The following is a 16,599-nucleotide window of genomic DNA, read 5'->3' as shown; positions in this document are numbered from 1 at the left end:
ATCACAAATAATGCGCTCAGCGTTCACGCCAAAAATCATCGGAAGTCAAACAAACATTTCGACCGCGTCCATTTCGAATGACAGGAGCATTTTATTTCGGCTCGAGAGCATTTTAGCCCCTCAACAGAAGCGATCGAATCCTTTGATACTATAATACGAGGCAAAATAGAGGATTCTCCGCATTGATGGCTTACTGGTGGGATAGTTGAAGAATTAGCAAGCTCCTTTATCGTATGTTTTGCCAACCCACCCCAGGGAGTTTAGGCATTTTTCCTGCCAGACGAATGAATAACATTCTAATGTTTACGCGCGCGACAAGAAACAGAGGCGTATTCGCGGATACACAGAGCTCTGTGACCGTGCCGTCACCTCTCTCGCTGCAGACTGAAGTTTGCGGCGCGCACGACGTCTACAAAGGGATCGGAGCTGACCGCTTGCGTCCCGAGGTCGAAAAGGCGCGGTGCGGCTTTATCGCAGCGCCGACCAGCTGGCGGCGGCGTTTCCCGCAACTAACTTCCCCGCAAAGTTGCCCAAACTTCCTCCAAACTCCGGGCCCGCCTTGAAGACGAGGCGGAGCGAGGGAAAGTCAAATTGGGCGAAATTCGGGGCAAGTGTTGTTTTTTTTCGTGGAACTTGGTGGGGAAATAAGGGGGGAGGAAAAAAGTTTGGCGTAACCGTCCTGGGACTCGAACTCGGAAACCCAAATTAGAAGGACGAGGCTCAAGTAGACTGGTCTCAAAGACTGATTATTAATGCAGCCGAGGGGAATAAAAATGCCCGGGAGATCCCTGGGATTTCAGCGGTGGGAGAGAGAAAGGTGGGCGACGCGTTACATATTAAATTTTTTGTCAGAGAAATAACAGCGTCAAAAAGTGCATTGAACAGAGGGGAGGGGGGAGGGTATGGCCCGGTAGGGTGGGAGAGCGTCATGCAACGCTCTCTTGTTTTTGTTTTGTTTTTTATTTCCTTTTTTTTACAACGGGTGGAATATTGAGGCGAGGCATAAAAAAAATCCCCATCCCCTTGCCGCACAGCTCCGGGCTTCCCGGGTGAGTTTGCAGTTATCACCTCACCCCACACTCACCAAATAGTTTTAACCCCTCCCACTGATATTTTTATATACTTCATACCCCCTCCGCTACTCCTCCGCCCACCATTGTCGCCTTCGCAATGTCCCCTTCTACTGTCTTCTCCTTCCTCACTCCTCCTAAACACTTCGGGAATCAGAATATTCCCCACACCCCATCCTCCGAGCATTCGTAGCATTCGGATGCATTTTGGGATATCAATTCGGTGCCATCCCTACTCTTCACGTGTTTTTCCGCGGTCGGTGGGTGTGGGGAGTAGGAGGAAAAGCGGAAGGAAAAAGGAGGGGGTGAAAGAAGAGTGGGGGATGAAAACCATGCAATGAAGTGTGCCGCGGAGGGTCGCATGGAGGAGGAATGCAATGGGATACATCGGGAGGGGGTGGTACCTCCCGCTAAAAGAGGGAGGTGTCCCATACTGGGCGGTACCCTTTGCACAGAATTTGTTGTTTCGACGGATGAGATAAGAGTGGGGATGAGTGCGGTAAAATTGTACGATGAGGGTAAGGGGAGAAAAGAGGCGACAAAGAGGGGGAAGCGAAAGAGAGGGAGAGAGGGTGGTACCGCGGTTAATGATGTGTGCGCGCGGGTGGAGGGGGGTGTGGTGGGGGTACGTGACTGGAAGTGAGTCGGAAAGAGTGGGGGGAGGGTGTGGGAGAGAGGGGTGCACGCGGACTCTCTAGGTCCGATGCACGGCGCAGCTTGAAGTGACTGTGGAGAAGAGTAGGGGTGGGCGAAGAGAGGGAAAAGGGGTGGGAGCCCAGCGGAAAAGAGAGCGCGAAGTGGGGTGGGGAGGGAAGGGTAGGAGGGGACAGAGAGAGAAAGGCGGGGGCGTGTTAGTGAATGTGATATGCACCCCCGACAAACACTCACTCGCTGGGCGGGCCACGGCAGCAAGCGGGTGTGTGTACGAGAGAGAGAGGGTTGAAGAGAAGCCGGGGGACCCACGCACGCGGCCGGGGAGTTGTGTTTGAAGCGGCCGCCGACGCCACCGACGCCGCCCGACGACCCGAGACTTCGCGCGCGCGCGCGCCTAAAACCCACCGACTCGGCGCCCCACGTTTTGGCGGGAGCGCCGGCCGGACCTGCCGGGGTTGAACGGGCCCGCGTGACCGGTGAATGGCGCCCTGCGGGAAAGAGTGAGTGCTGGTGATCGGGGGGTGGGGTGAAGGGGGAAGGGTGGGTGGGGTAGTCACGGAGGGGTGGGATAAAGGGAGGTGTCGTTGCGGGAGTGAAAGAGATGGCCGAGTCGCGGGGAGGAGTGGGGGTGGGTGGGGATTCGGAATAGGCGCTTGGAAGGGGGAGTAAGGTGGTGGAAGCCCAAGGAGGTGCGGAGATGAAAGTCGCGCACATACACATAGGGAAGAGCGTTTTGGCCGCGTACGCACCCCCGCCCGCGCAGTTGGGCCGCGGCTTTGTTGCGGGGCCAGCGCAATCATTCCTCGATGAGTGAGAGGTGGCGTTAAAAGGGGGAAGGGATAGAGATAGAAGGGGGCGGTGGGGGCGGCGATAGAGACAAACACGGACGACACGGACCATCACGCACACACTCTGCCCTTCCGCGAGGGAGGAAGAAGACGACCCCGGCACACCGCAGTGCTCTCCCGGAGAGGAAGGAGAAACACCGGGTGCGGCACACTCACGGCCCAACAGTTAGCCGAAAACACAGTAAGCGGGTGCGGGCAACCCCGCGTGCAGTCAGTCAGTCACCTTCCCTCTCGATCAGCGCGACCTCTCGCGGGCAACGTCCTTCGGACCTTCGACACTTAGCTCAGCTCCGGACTTCTGGACTCTGATATAGCGGGCCTTCTATAGTCCTTCCAGATACCTCAGCATAGGAGACCTTTCCCGACTTGGACACCTGCCTCTCAGTCATTATACTCGACTTGACTTCTCACCCTCATAAGATATCCCATCCTTTGCCCCCATCCAATAAGATTTCCCATCTCCTGCCTTCTAGAGAGGCGAGGGAATTTAAATCCTCGACTACCTCAACCTTATCCTCTCCTTCCTGCAACTCCTCATCCTCCAGCCAAGTCTGACTCACACCCTCGCCTTCATAATTCTCCTCCAAGACCTCTCCAGAGTCCTCACCCTTTTCTCAACATACTCCCACCCGCCTTACCGCTCAACTCCTCCCACTATTTCTCAGCGCGTTCCCCCTCTATCGCGAGGAAAAACGCAGCCAACCACTCCTCCAACGCGCCATCCGGAGCCGTTTCCGATAGGGAGAGTGGAAGGAAACCCGACCATTCCTCTCCTCCACCGTTCTCGACTCTCAAGGCCCCCATTGTTCCGCCACAAGTCCCGGTCAGCGTGGCCCGCGAGTAGGTGCCGCGAACTATTACCGGACTTCGCGGGGAGATCGGCCCGGCGGCGTGGGTGGGTGTTCCGAGCGCGGCCGCGGCTTGACCGCTCCCTCCTTGACGGGCCCGGGTGCCATTCGCACTCCCAGGGGCGATCATGCATCCCGCGTCGGGCGGTTCTAGGAATTGTCCGCATCTTCGGCGGGGCCACCCGCCAGCCCTGAGGACTCACTTCTAACGCTCAGCTTTCGTTTGCCACAGGAGGCGACGGTGCTCGAAGACGGGACGCCACATCGGGTGCGGGAGGCGCGGCACGGCACCGGCGGGAGAAGGCTCTACCAACGACCCCGTTCTGCGGGTCTCACCTTTGGAGGATCGCTTCGGAATGTTCTGACCGGTGAGTACTCATGTTGAATTTCAGTATTTTTCTTCTATTATTTTACTTGATTTATTTCAGCTTCCCCACCATGATATTGGATACCTGAGGATTATTTAACGCAATTGAGGAGTTTTGCAATACCAACGACGGAAAGCGATGACATTCTCGAGTTTAAATGGGCCCGGAGTTGTCCCTCCTTTTGGGGCATTTAACCACCAGCCGTACCGCTCGGTGACGTAGACCGCGGGCTCGCCCTATCAGAGAGTCACCGGCACTTGGGTCCTGGAGAATGGGACAAGATCGTGCTCCGAACGTGTTTCTTGACCAGCAACATATATTCCTTTCGAAAACGTTTTGGACTACAGAGTGCGGACTCCTTGTGTTAGTGACTGTGGCTCTATTGGATAATGGCCTTTCCTTAGTCTGGATTTGTGAAGACATACAGTTTATAGCGACCCAACGCATAAGGAAATTATTTGAAGTGCCTGTGCAAGCCAGTGTTAGCATATGGATTTATGCGTGGAGTTCGACGTCAATATCGGAAGAAACAAGTTCATCTTTAATCGAAATGATAGACTTCAGAAATGTGCTTGGTACTTGGCTTAATACTTGGTGAAATGGACCATGCCGACACCGGTTTCCTTAGATACTCCAAATGCTGTGAACTCTACGTGAATTGTGTACATACGATTTCTATCACTAGCATTCAGGAACAAAAATATTCTTTATAAATCATTCCCATGGATACCTTAAAAGTCGGATAGTTAATCCTCTAGTAAATGCAAGTGGCCATACTCTACCTTGAATCGAATGACGGTACATCATTTGATTCAAGATGGAGACGCCCGAGCGATCGCCGCTATGTGACGCACTTTTGAAACCTATCTCATACTTATTTCTTATCATTTATGCATTTCTCATATTACAATGGGTGATATTTATCATACATATATTAATCTTTATTTGTCCCCAAGTATTTCTATATCGCTCGTATGCACTAGCTTAAGCATTTAAAAAAAATAATTGACGGAGTATTGCCTCGTGTTTGCCAGCAAATAACTTTCCTCCTTAGTCCTTCATAATGTTGGCGAGGCTCGGAATACCTGACATCAACCACGGTCTCATTCCATGCGATACCTCAGTGGGTGGGAGAACATTAGAATTCTCACTCTAAGTACCTCAATTCATGGTCACAACAGTAATTTGCAGTTTATAATGGACACTTATAACAATTTGCGTGCCTATTTTTTGAAATGTACCTCTCGAAAAGGCAGAGCAATTTTTATGGAATGCTCATCACCAAAAATGTATTTCCGAATTTGAGAATCATCAAAGGAAGTAAATAATTCTGTTTGATTTCGTCGACACATTAGATCAAATGATAGTGCAGGGTATTGTTATGACTATCACAGCTTTGTAAAATGGAACATACCCCGCGCAAATTTTATGTTCACTGAAAACGCACAATAGGTACAACGTGAAGGCATGCAGGAAAAATGATGCTGTGCCACTCAAGACACGAGTGAAGCTTCGCAAATTCATCCCATTGTGTATACTATGCTTCATCTGAGGCCGGTAAAATTATTAGCGACGAACATGAGAAGAAATGAAAGCTACAAAAGGCGATTTACTCGCGGAAACTGCAGGTCAAATTTTCTTTGTCGATGCACCAGTGAATGGCACAGCTATGCGTTGGATGAGGAATTCTCGAACCCGGTACTCGCCTCTTGAGAGACGAGGGAGAGAGATTGTGGCGGACCTGTTCGGTGACCGAAGCCGGATCCGTAAAATGAGATGCCCCAAGAAGACGGTCTGCATGAGGAGATGACCAAAAGACGTTTGCGGAACGTGTTTTCGGACTAAGCGGATATCCACCCTGCAGACAGACGGTCGCTGTCTCCATTGTTACCGATGTCGACTCGGTGGGGAAGGCGAGTGCAGCGAAAGATGCACTTCGTATCCAGGGTGCCTGCCCTAAGTAAAGGTGACCGGTGTGTGAATCACGGGAGGATTCCCTCCTTACTACCTTACATCTCTACCTATTTGGACTACCGAGCCCTTGAATTGTATTCAACCTGAAACGGAAAGCCTCATCGACGAATTCAGCAATTTCAACGAAATTCTCTGTTTTGTCAAACATCGGGAGCCAATTTAAAAGATCAAGATAAAGGAGTAATTTGCAGTTTATAATTTTGCGGTACATTGCCTGGCCATACGGATTTTATGACGTAGTCTCACAATTATTATTGGAGCTTGACTATACCCTCTTTGCCCCCAAAGACCGGAAACATGTCGCTCACATTGCATTTATAGTACATGTCAGATAATTGTCAGTCGGAATTTTTCTAGAGAGTGACAGTACAAGAAGATTGAATTGCCGGTTATCCCGCTGTCAACTTGGCAGGCTAGGCTCACAGTATCATACGTTCGGAAATGAATAGATGATTACTCATATTATCTGTACTTTCCATGGATCTCTTTCGGTCAGTTGAAATTCCTAATAACAACGTATATTTCCTTCCACTCCTTCAATTGCGCTAACTTTTCCTCTGTCATTTGAATGACCCCATCTGCATGCTAAATTTACATTTTGGAAATACCTGTGTTTTTAAACGCTTACCTACGTTCGGTAAAGTGTCTCTGTGCATGACTTTATTCCCACCTTCAGAAATAATTTCTCTCTCCTAGCATGTTCATTTTATTTGTGAGAGAAATATGTTTATGAAGGCCTGCCAAATGCAGTCATATTTCTATCCATTTCTGACGTTATAGCATAAAAAATGTTGGCCTTGACACGCGCCTTTTTTCAGTCGAACCGGTTTAGCCATAGATCAGAGCAAGTTCCTAGTATTTCAGGTTTACCAGCGCTTAGCATACTATGACACCGTAAATATAAAAGAAATATGTTCTTGACTAAGTTGGCATTTTTCCCTACCTCATGTTACCCAAAACTGATCCACTATATTTCAAACGCACTTTATGTACCTACTTATAGCTGATGCATTTCCTTTATAAATCATTTCTTAGCATGTTAATTCCTTAACGAGGTAAATATATACTTCCGCTCATTGCAGCTCACAAGTTCACTTTCTGTTTGAAAGAGAGAATGAAAATGGCTCTATCACGGGTGGATGGAGATCCAGTTTTGTATCTCTTAGGTTGCTTTCATCCCACTAACTTTAGGAATGCCAATTGACTTGTTCAAGAGACATTTAAGCGTAGCTGGATATCGAAATATTAACAGCGAATTGCAAAATTTTAACGGTAAACTATTCGGGGGTGTATTGAAAATGCAGGTATCTCAAGCTCAAGATCCTCGATGTTCTGTCAAAACATTGAAATACTCAATGGCCAAGTAGTGAAGAATTCCTCTCTCGACTATCGTAAGACTTTTACTCGTAGTAATGAAATAGTCTTGAATGATCCATTTATTTAGCGGGCTCAAGTTGTAGACATTTGGGAATAAGCTTGCGAAGGCTTACAATGTAGGTTTGAATACACGCTTGGAGTAAAAAAAAGATTAAAAGCACCTTATGCTGATTTGCTAAAGATAATACGGCATAAAGAAAGAAATAATTTTCAATTGGCGTTAATATCAAAAGGCGGATTCTTATTATAAGCTCAATTTCATTCATCCTTGTCTCCTGAGTTCAGCCGTAAACGAGAAAATAAAACAAAGGGACGAAATGTAAAGGGGAGAATAAGGTTCACTTGAAAAATAAGATATCCTTTGCAACGACTTCGCATAATTCTGTTACCGAGGTCAGTTCGAACAAGTACTTTTTTTTCTCCACGTGAACGCAAGAACCGATCAAGGCAAACGGCCGAAAGGCACTTGATGTAAAGGAAAGCCGTGTAAGACTATATGGCCATCCATCCTTGCCCATCCCTCGTGCATCTTGCGTCGCAAAAGAGTCCCGACGTAACACGAAGCGACGCGATAACCCAGGCCCGTTGGAAGAAGAAAAAAAATAAATCAACCCCGCATCGGCCCGAGGGATTTTATTTTTTATCGTGAGCGAGGGAGTAAGAGGAGTCTTATCGCTTCGAAAGGGCCGCCTCTCCCCAGGCGAACTCTCGCGATCGTCGGACGGGGTCGAGCGGGGTTCTCCGGCGCGAGAGTCGGGGTTTCATCTGCCGGCCGCGTCGCGCGCGGCGGCCGGGGAGTGGTCCGTGGGGCGGGCGGTTGAAATTGACCGCCGCGCCGGACTCCGGACCGGCCGCACTCGGGCGATGAAGATCCAGCTGACCCCCGAGAGATGGCACTAGGATCGAGGCGAACTTGAGGCGAGCCCTCGGTGACCCAAGTGCGGTTCAAGTAAATCCGAACCACATCTGATTCGATGAGAAAGGCAAAATACAGTACTCTTTTATAAGAACGTAGGTTAAGAACTTCGATTAACTTGATTCGGAAGCTTTTTCCTAGAAAAAAAGATAATGATCGTTGAGGGATTCATTACATCGAGTCTAATGGCTGAACACGGAAATCAATGCATATTTTCTCGGCGAATTATTCCAATTTGTATTTAGTAGATTCACTTCTTTTCCGCAAATTATGCGTGATTAATCAAAGATTTTCGACACAGTTTCTTCAGAATCGTCGTCTTAGTGGAGGAAAATGACTGATACATATAATGATGACGGAAATTAATTTATATAAATATTCTGCGGACAGTAAATTATTTTATATTTCACCATTTTCTCTGCCTGTTTTCGTAGTGGAACTATTATGTCGACTGCTCAAATTTTCCGGCGGGAGTTTTACGTGTGAACTATTGGAACAAGCATTAACTGATTGTGGTGTGCCTAATCGCTATCAATGATTCAGAATTAAAATACTAATAAGTGAGCTGTACGACACAGAAAGGTTTTCTTCTGCTCGGCTATTATTAAATTTGAGTGAGAAATGTCATTCCTTATGGTAGCATATCTTCTCTTCTGACAATGACCGTTTCCCATCTCAAGTCATCGTTATATCAATCCTGAATCAGATTTTTGATTCCTTTTTTACTATCAGGTGCAGAAAATACGTCATTTTTTCCTACGAATGGAATTATTTCGTCAGTCACGTCGGTCATTCTTGGGTATTACCCCTACCATCGTTGAAATCTCCGAAAATAATTAGCTCTACTTAATTATGCATCAGCCAGTTTTCTTCGTCCACTTTCTGGGCAGCTAAAATATTCCTTTACAAAATATTTCTGCTTCTTTTTCAACTCGAAGTATTTTTCACATTTATCTACCTTTTCTAAAACTTTGGGCGCTTAGAGGTTTATGGTTAAATTCATAAGGTACTCTTTATCGTATCAGTTGATAGACATATTTGAGATGTCACTATCTAGTATTTCAATTTCCATTGGTAACACTCTTCTGTGCTCCTGTAAGGGCATTTTCCTTTTTATCACCATGCTTTACTTTGTTCTTCTGGGGTCAAACATTTGACTCAACGCATAATACACGGCGGCCTCAATGTCGTATTTGTTTTGCTTAAGTATCCCACCATGGTAAGGTTTAAAAAAATTACATATATATTATTTCCCCAGATTAATTAATTTATTCAATTAAATTACTTTTAATTGTTCAATTAATTATTTTCAGTTGAGAATATAAGATATCCTGCATTGCTATTACCCAAGCATCAAATTAATATTATTTTTACTATCTTAATTACAGTATAATTTTACCAACTAGAGAGATAATAGCTATTGCTGTAACCTTTCCAAAACTGCAGCCGTAACAAATACTCTCTAGCATTTATTTTCGCACTGTTCATTTAAGATAGCATTTTCTATCTTAAGTTGGTAGCTATTGGTAAATTTTGCACTCTAAAACTTCCTAACATTATAATGATGTATTTTATGCACATACACACTTTCACTTACCCAAATATACATTCAAACGATTGGTGACCATCGTTTACAACGTATACATACCATGGTTATTGTCTAGTTGCTAATTATTCCGTTGAATTATAACTTTGAGGGGTTTTCAAATGTAGATTAGACATTTTACCCTAATTTTTTTGTTAGTAATGGAGGATATCTCAATAAGATTGATGCAACCAATTTTTTAAGTAAAGTGAAACATTTACAGATACCTTTTATTCAATTATAAAGTAATATTATTTATGAATTATCGTAGCAGTATCATTTCAATCCATACAATAAAGCTCAGCCTTGCAATATAGTCAGTGCATTGTATCAATTTACTTCTTTTAAACTATTTCACATTGCTACTCCATAAAATTTCAATTATAAGTGTTTTCTTGCTTGGCCAGTTGTATCCGAACGCCTATAAATACTCTAATGTTCCCATAATGCTATGCGTTCACATTTGATTCTACATTTCTTTTTCATCTATCACGCTCTTTTTACCATCTTCCACGTCCAAAATTTCCCACTCTTAGGTCTTTACTATCATCAAATCACTGCAGACATGAAATTTTTTCACCATGCATCGCCTCGTTTTCCTCTGCATGTTATTTTCAACCAATGTGCTTTTATAAATTATATTAATCTGCGAAATGCTGGGTTTGTTTTGCCTTTGTATTTTATTAATGTCGATTGCCATTTTAAATACTCTAGTGTTCCTATAAAGAACAAATTGTTGATATTTTCCTTTTAAAATTCTTTCCGTGACTTTTTATTTTACTTAGCTACCCTAATTTTTTCTTTCTTCTATTTCCTGATGAATTTACACTTAATTTACTTATCAATTTGACATAAGTTCACTTATCCTTAGGCTTTTAAAATGAGATTCTATTCAAATGCCGACTAAAAATTGATCTTTTGTAAACAGAGCTTATTCCTTGAATTGCACGACTCACTATGAAAGGCTATCACTTGCGAAAAAAGGCTTAGCTCTTCTTCATTATGGATGAAGAGGAAAAGAGTGGTATACAAATGAATGACATTACTTTAAAATCCTATATATGTTAATAGCATTTTCAGATACACACTGGTAGTGAAGTTGATGGGTAAAACATGAACCAAAATTGTGTTTTCATGGGGAACAATGACATTGAAAGAAATGATAGATGCAACCGTGTGTATTCAACTTGTCAATTTCATCTAAATTATTACCGTATTATGAAATAGATTTATCTATCACTTTAAAATAATTTATAGATTCATCCACTCTTCCGAAATTTTTAGATGTTGTGAAGGGATTCTAGATTAAAATATTGAATTGTTTGCCTCGCCTTCGCTCTTAATCTTACTAACCGCTATCATTTTTTTTGTTTTTATTGCAGTTAATTCTAATACTGCAATCTTAATACTACAACTTTATGGAAAAATTTTCCACAAAAAATATACTTTCCAGGTGTTGAAAGCATTATGTTGGAAAATGTAGTTTACTTCTAAAGTATGGCCATATAAGATTTTTGACAACACAACACTCACTTGAACCAGGTTTAGTTGACAAATCATTACCACAAGATAGCATGGAAACCCTTTGCTGATTTGGTCATGAAACATTTCTATTTTATTACTTCTGTGGAATGCAATGCTTGAGCCGTAACAACTTTTCCTTTTCCATAACTTGAGGTTCCTCAACTACCCAGTCGATTACTAAGAGATTCAAAAGCTTTTGTTCCTTCCCTATTCGCTATGGTTAATTGGAAATACATTTATTGAAAGCGTCATATTTTCCTTTCAATCAGTCATTAATTTAACGCTATATACACTGAATATTCTCATCATTATTTTATGTCAGTTTGTAAAAGCTGGGTTCATAATTAACTATCTGATCATCTTTGTTTATATTTTATTTATGTGATCTTGACCATACAAGCCTTATCTGAATGAAGGCAATAACATATTTATAATTAAGTTATTGAGGACATAGCTGTTTTATAATGGTGCAGCTTTTCTGAGCTTAGTTGTTTTTTGCAGGGAATATATGTGACGAAGTTGATACATCTTTTGGCCAAAAAAAAGTATGACTCAATTTTATATCTTAAATTATTGATTTTCTAATTATTCAATACTTTTGTACATTATTTGTTCTTTTACTATGTCTTTCTCATCAAAGTTGTTGTTCACACCTATGATCAATTTATGGAAGATGAATTTTGATGTAAATAACAAGGAATCCTAAATTCTTATGTATCACAAGTGTATTGCGTATATTGAGTTCACACTGGTTAGTATCTTACAATAATCTTAACTTGAATTTGTTCCAAAACTTTTCCTTGTTCGCATTAATTGTTCTTTAAAATTTGTATGCCCCACTCTCCTAAAGCTTTATCGAAGCTCTCCTTACGTCATCTACTCTGTAACAATATATTTTTTTACTAAATTAAAAAACATTTTTAATAGAAGTGAAACCAGTACATCCAATAGTTATCTCTCATAGCCGCAGTGCTTTCCTATAGATAAACACAGTAAGCCTTCCTTATGCATAATTAAATATTAACTTGAATATGTGTGAAGATGTTGTAAAAAAATATGTATATACGATAAGGAATATTATAATATATACCTTATTTAATTTTCCTTATATGTTATGGCCAAATTAAAGATATTATATCCATGACTCTGGTATCTGAAGAAAGTCATTACTTGCTAGATATTACTTATGAACCCTAAAAATTGTCATTTCACTCTTCATTTCCCAACGCTATTATTAGGTGGGCCAGGTTATAATATAGTTCTGCATTTTCGATTAAAAAACAAGAGGTTCAGAGTTTATCTTCTAGAATGTTCCATCATTGTGAGCACAAATGTTAGGGCTTCAAAGAAAAACTACCGTGAAAGTTAACGCATATCATTTTATGAGCATCTGAGATTGCTGAGTGAATGATCTAAAATTTTCCTCTGTATTTTTAAAAGACATTAGATATACGGTTGTCAAGGCCTATTTTGCTTTTTATATTTTTGCTTGGTTGAAATGGCTATACGAAACAGCTGAATTGAGGAGGCTAGATGGAATAATATTTGCCATTTTGGACATTATTTTAAAAAAATTTATTTCTTGAGAACCCTTTTACTTGTCGTATCGTATTTTTAAATATACTCCTGTGTAATTTTCTTGCACCATAATTACAGATTATCAACATTAAGTTGCTAATCAGTCATTCAGTCCAAATCTTTAATGACAATTCCAATTTCTTTGATAGATGATTAATTACTCGAATTTTATATCACTATGTTTCCGTCACAGCTATACATTGTTTCATTGCTTTCGGAATGACTTTGATACCTTGTGTATAAATTTACCCCAGAATATTCATATTTTGCGATAAAATCTTTTCATAGCGACCACATTTCATAATCAAAGGTTTTTTAATATTATGGAACTTGTGATAATTTTCTAATTTATGCAGTGGTCTTATGATCCTCTCATACATTTAAAAATCCGAAGTGTGGCCCTCAAGTACTGTGACTCTCGCTTTTCCCAAAATCCGAAATTATACCTAAAATTATCGTAATAATACGAGTTTACCATCATGCCCTGGGTTGAAATTTACTAGTAATACTATTAACGCAATGTCGTGAATGGCGAAGTTGATTTGTGATAAAATTATCATTGTAAGACTTTTATATATATCCCCATGGAAACTCACTCTCAAAAGGCACGAGCACAAACTTAACCATGAGGTGGATATCAGAGCTTTTAATTAATTATTGCCATGCTAGAAATTTCAACGATCTAATGAAATTAATTGAATGATATACCGTGTTTCTGTGTAAAAGCAGTATCGTAGAGCTTGCTTGAACATGAATAGTTTTGTGTAACTTATTTAAGACTAGTGTCGTAATAGTGATGAAGTGCGCAGTACAGTCAGTACATGAAATTATTGGTAAGAATAAGACCAAAGTCGGTAAAAGAACACAAGAAAGTATTAATCCTATACTGAATGCTGAAAAATTTTCAACCTCATTTTCACTTTCTCTATAGATTGGAATTTTATAATTCTTCAATTGTGGCTGTTAATCATTGGCTCTAGCATCATTGGAGCCTCTTTACTGCGGTATTTTGTTCATGCCTTTTTCCTTTTTGGTAGAAAATAAAATTAAAACCATTTAGAAATCCATGTGTATGACGAATATGCTTAATATTATCAAATATATTTTCATTTAGGCTTCATACTTCCTGCTGAATATTCTGCCGTAGATCTAATTGATTATGATAACTCATTAATTGTAGCTTCTATCGGCGAACGACTTAATTTCTAAGGACCCAAGTGGATATTTTAATTTTTTTCATTTCTTTTGGACATTTTTTTTTCAGAAAAAAATTATCAATCCATTGAGTTTAAAATATTATGAATATTCGATAGTGTTTGCATTGTCTACTGAATATTCTCATTCATTAATTCCCTGAACTAAAATCAAAAAGCAGGTATACCAGAGTCGCTGATACTGAAACGCAAGGAAGAGTAACAACTTAGTAGAGAGCTTGAGGGGCATCGTTGCACAGTTGCAACCACTGCATCCATGGAACCGGGTTCGGAACCAGATGTCAGTCGGCCGTGCACCCTGTTCTTGACGTGCCCCACCCTCCTTGCCGTCCACTTTTGCCGGAGAGGGCATTCATCGTCTCTGGGACCACTGGACTTCTTCTCCCTTGCATCTCCCCATGACCACCCTCTCATCCTTCCACACCAACCTCGGCCAAACCCTTCTCGGCTGGTACAGTGCCTTATTCTTCCGCCCGAGGAGTTTGAGAAGGCCGCGTTGCAGTTTCAGGTTCCATGTCGTCCTTCTTCCTCCACGATAAAAATCTAAAATACTTTCTTGGGTTTCGAACTTAATTCCTACGAACAGCGGTACAGCATATTGGCTTTCACCGGATCATTTGAATTGAGATGATAAAAATATCGTCAGTGTAGGTCCTCCTCACCATCTCTAGTAAGGATTATTGGAACCTATAGTTTAGGAAATGTATGATAAATTCCTGTTATAAATGTTAATTCTGCGTAAAAAAATTAAGTTTTTCAGCATAGAGATTATTTATTGGTTTCTTACATACAGGAATAGAAGTTCCTTCAGTAATAAAAGGGCTTACTTAATTCAGGGTCTAAAAATGCAATGATTCCTTTCACTTGATGCATGCAATAAACATCATTTATCCCAGTTACCCTTCTATATGCCACAGCGGTTGCGCAAAACCATGTCGAATTGATAGATTTTTATTACATTTGATAGTAAGTGAAAATGGGTCGCAAAACTTAAAATCCCTCTAATGTATTGAATCAAAATTTGCCCATTCGTGATTACCTATTCTCAACAATTTCCAGTAAGTGCTGTCATCACTGAGGTTTCATAATCCTGGAATGTAAAGGAATAAATAACTTTATTTGAGAATTTTTATAATCAGGTTGAGCAAGCGCGAGTATGGTATTTTTCGGAAAACCTACCTTAACAAATTGTTGCATCAATAATTTTTGCTGGGTCGTTGACTTAATGATATTCGTACCTTAGATCACATATCATTTCTCTAACTGAAGGGAGACACTCGCATTTCCCAAATTAATACCCGCTCTAAGATTGGGACTTGCAGCTAAAATGTCAGGCAAGTCTTTCTGAAGAAAAATTTGATAAGATACGTTTGTTAGATACGATATATTTGTAAGCTCAGTTTTATGAGGAAATCACGAAAAGTATCTAATATGTGGTGATCAAACTAAGGAATGGTAATCTCCTGGTGATTTGAGGGAGTACTCAATCTAGAATTTTTTCAAGAAGCTATTGAACTAATTTCGCTCTATTTTTATCCAGTAATACAAGATTGATATTTTAAACCAGCGATTATATGTTGTCTTATAGATGATTAGCGTATGATATTAGATCTGTCAAAATAAATTTCATCAAAATACCAAGGAGTAATCAACAAAGCCTCCAATGACAATCCATTTTCAAAAACTATTTGATATCTGAAGAAATTCATGAATTCTTAATTGACTGATTTTCATTCCCGCATTCATATGCAGCAGATATAATAAGCCAATTGTGCATATATACATACTGAGAAGTTTTTCTAGTTGGATATCACGTAAAGAATTTTTTCATCAAGCGATGCATCACCTTTTGTTTTGGGCTCAATACTGGGAAAGGAAGAACAGCGTATGAATTTTAGTTTTTAGCTTGTGAATTTGAGCGAAATATATTGTTCTTGATTTTTCAAAAAGTTACTTTCACTTGAGGAATAGGTAGAATTCTAAGTAAATTTTTACCCGATTCGGATGAGATGGCTATTATGCTTTTAGATTTACAGCCTATTTACTTTAGACTATACCTATCCGGTAAACATGATCTGGAGCACGAGGATCCGCGGTTCCATCTGATTGAGCGTCTACCTTATTATTCGCCATAGCCTGCTATTTTTTGATGTTGCCATACAATGACGTTATGGGCAATTGTAGTTCAAATAATTCCGATGTTTTAGTTAAAGCGAGGATGACTTATCATGATATCTTTGGCTATGCGACCTTTATTGAGTTAAGCTATATTGACAATGAGTCTTTCATGCAGTCTAAGCACTCCATAAAAAATTCTCAATACAGATATTTAAAGTACTTGGTTTACAAGTATATCGTCTATTGTGCAAGAATAATTGGTGTTAAGTGTCAAAGTAAGAATTTTGATTTTCTTGAATTTTAATTTATCTTTACCCATGCTGTGAAAAAGATGGTAAAGGTTAAGCCTTAAAAACTGACTGGAATTATAAAATTTTGCCATGCAGAAATCCTGGATGATATATTTAAATTTTGGTGTAAATGACATCATAGATAACCGATAGATTCGCCTGTGCTATTCAAAATTGTAATTATTTATTCCTACCATAAAACATATAAGAATGATATGAAACGACAAAAGAGTTG

General features: G+C 40.9%; 2 long non-coding RNA genes across 2 annotated transcripts in view; one reads left to right on the top strand and one right to left on the bottom strand.

Moving 5' to 3' along the window:
• Positions 1 to 16,599, top strand: part of LOC124156906 — a 352,033-nt gene that overhangs the window by 166,705 nt on the left and 168,729 nt on the right. The window contains exon 5 of the long non-coding RNA XR_006864426.1: positions 3,653 to 3,788. This is a non-coding gene — a long non-coding RNA (uncharacterized LOC124156906). The remainder of the gene's footprint in view (positions 1 to 3,652; positions 3,789 to 16,599) is intronic.
• LOC124156907 overlaps positions 1 to 16,599 on the bottom strand; it is a 49,611-nt gene that overhangs the window by 24,117 nt on the left and 8,895 nt on the right. The gene's annotated exons all lie outside the window — the stretch shown is intronic.

Source organism: Ischnura elegans, chromosome 4, assembly GCF_921293095.1.
Source record: "Ischnura elegans chromosome 4, ioIscEleg1.1, whole genome shotgun sequence".
Taxonomy (NCBI): domain Eukaryota; kingdom Metazoa; phylum Arthropoda; class Insecta; order Odonata; family Coenagrionidae; genus Ischnura; species Ischnura elegans.
Note: the sequence above shows the minus strand (reverse complement) of the source record. Positions and strands in the feature narration are given on the sequence as shown.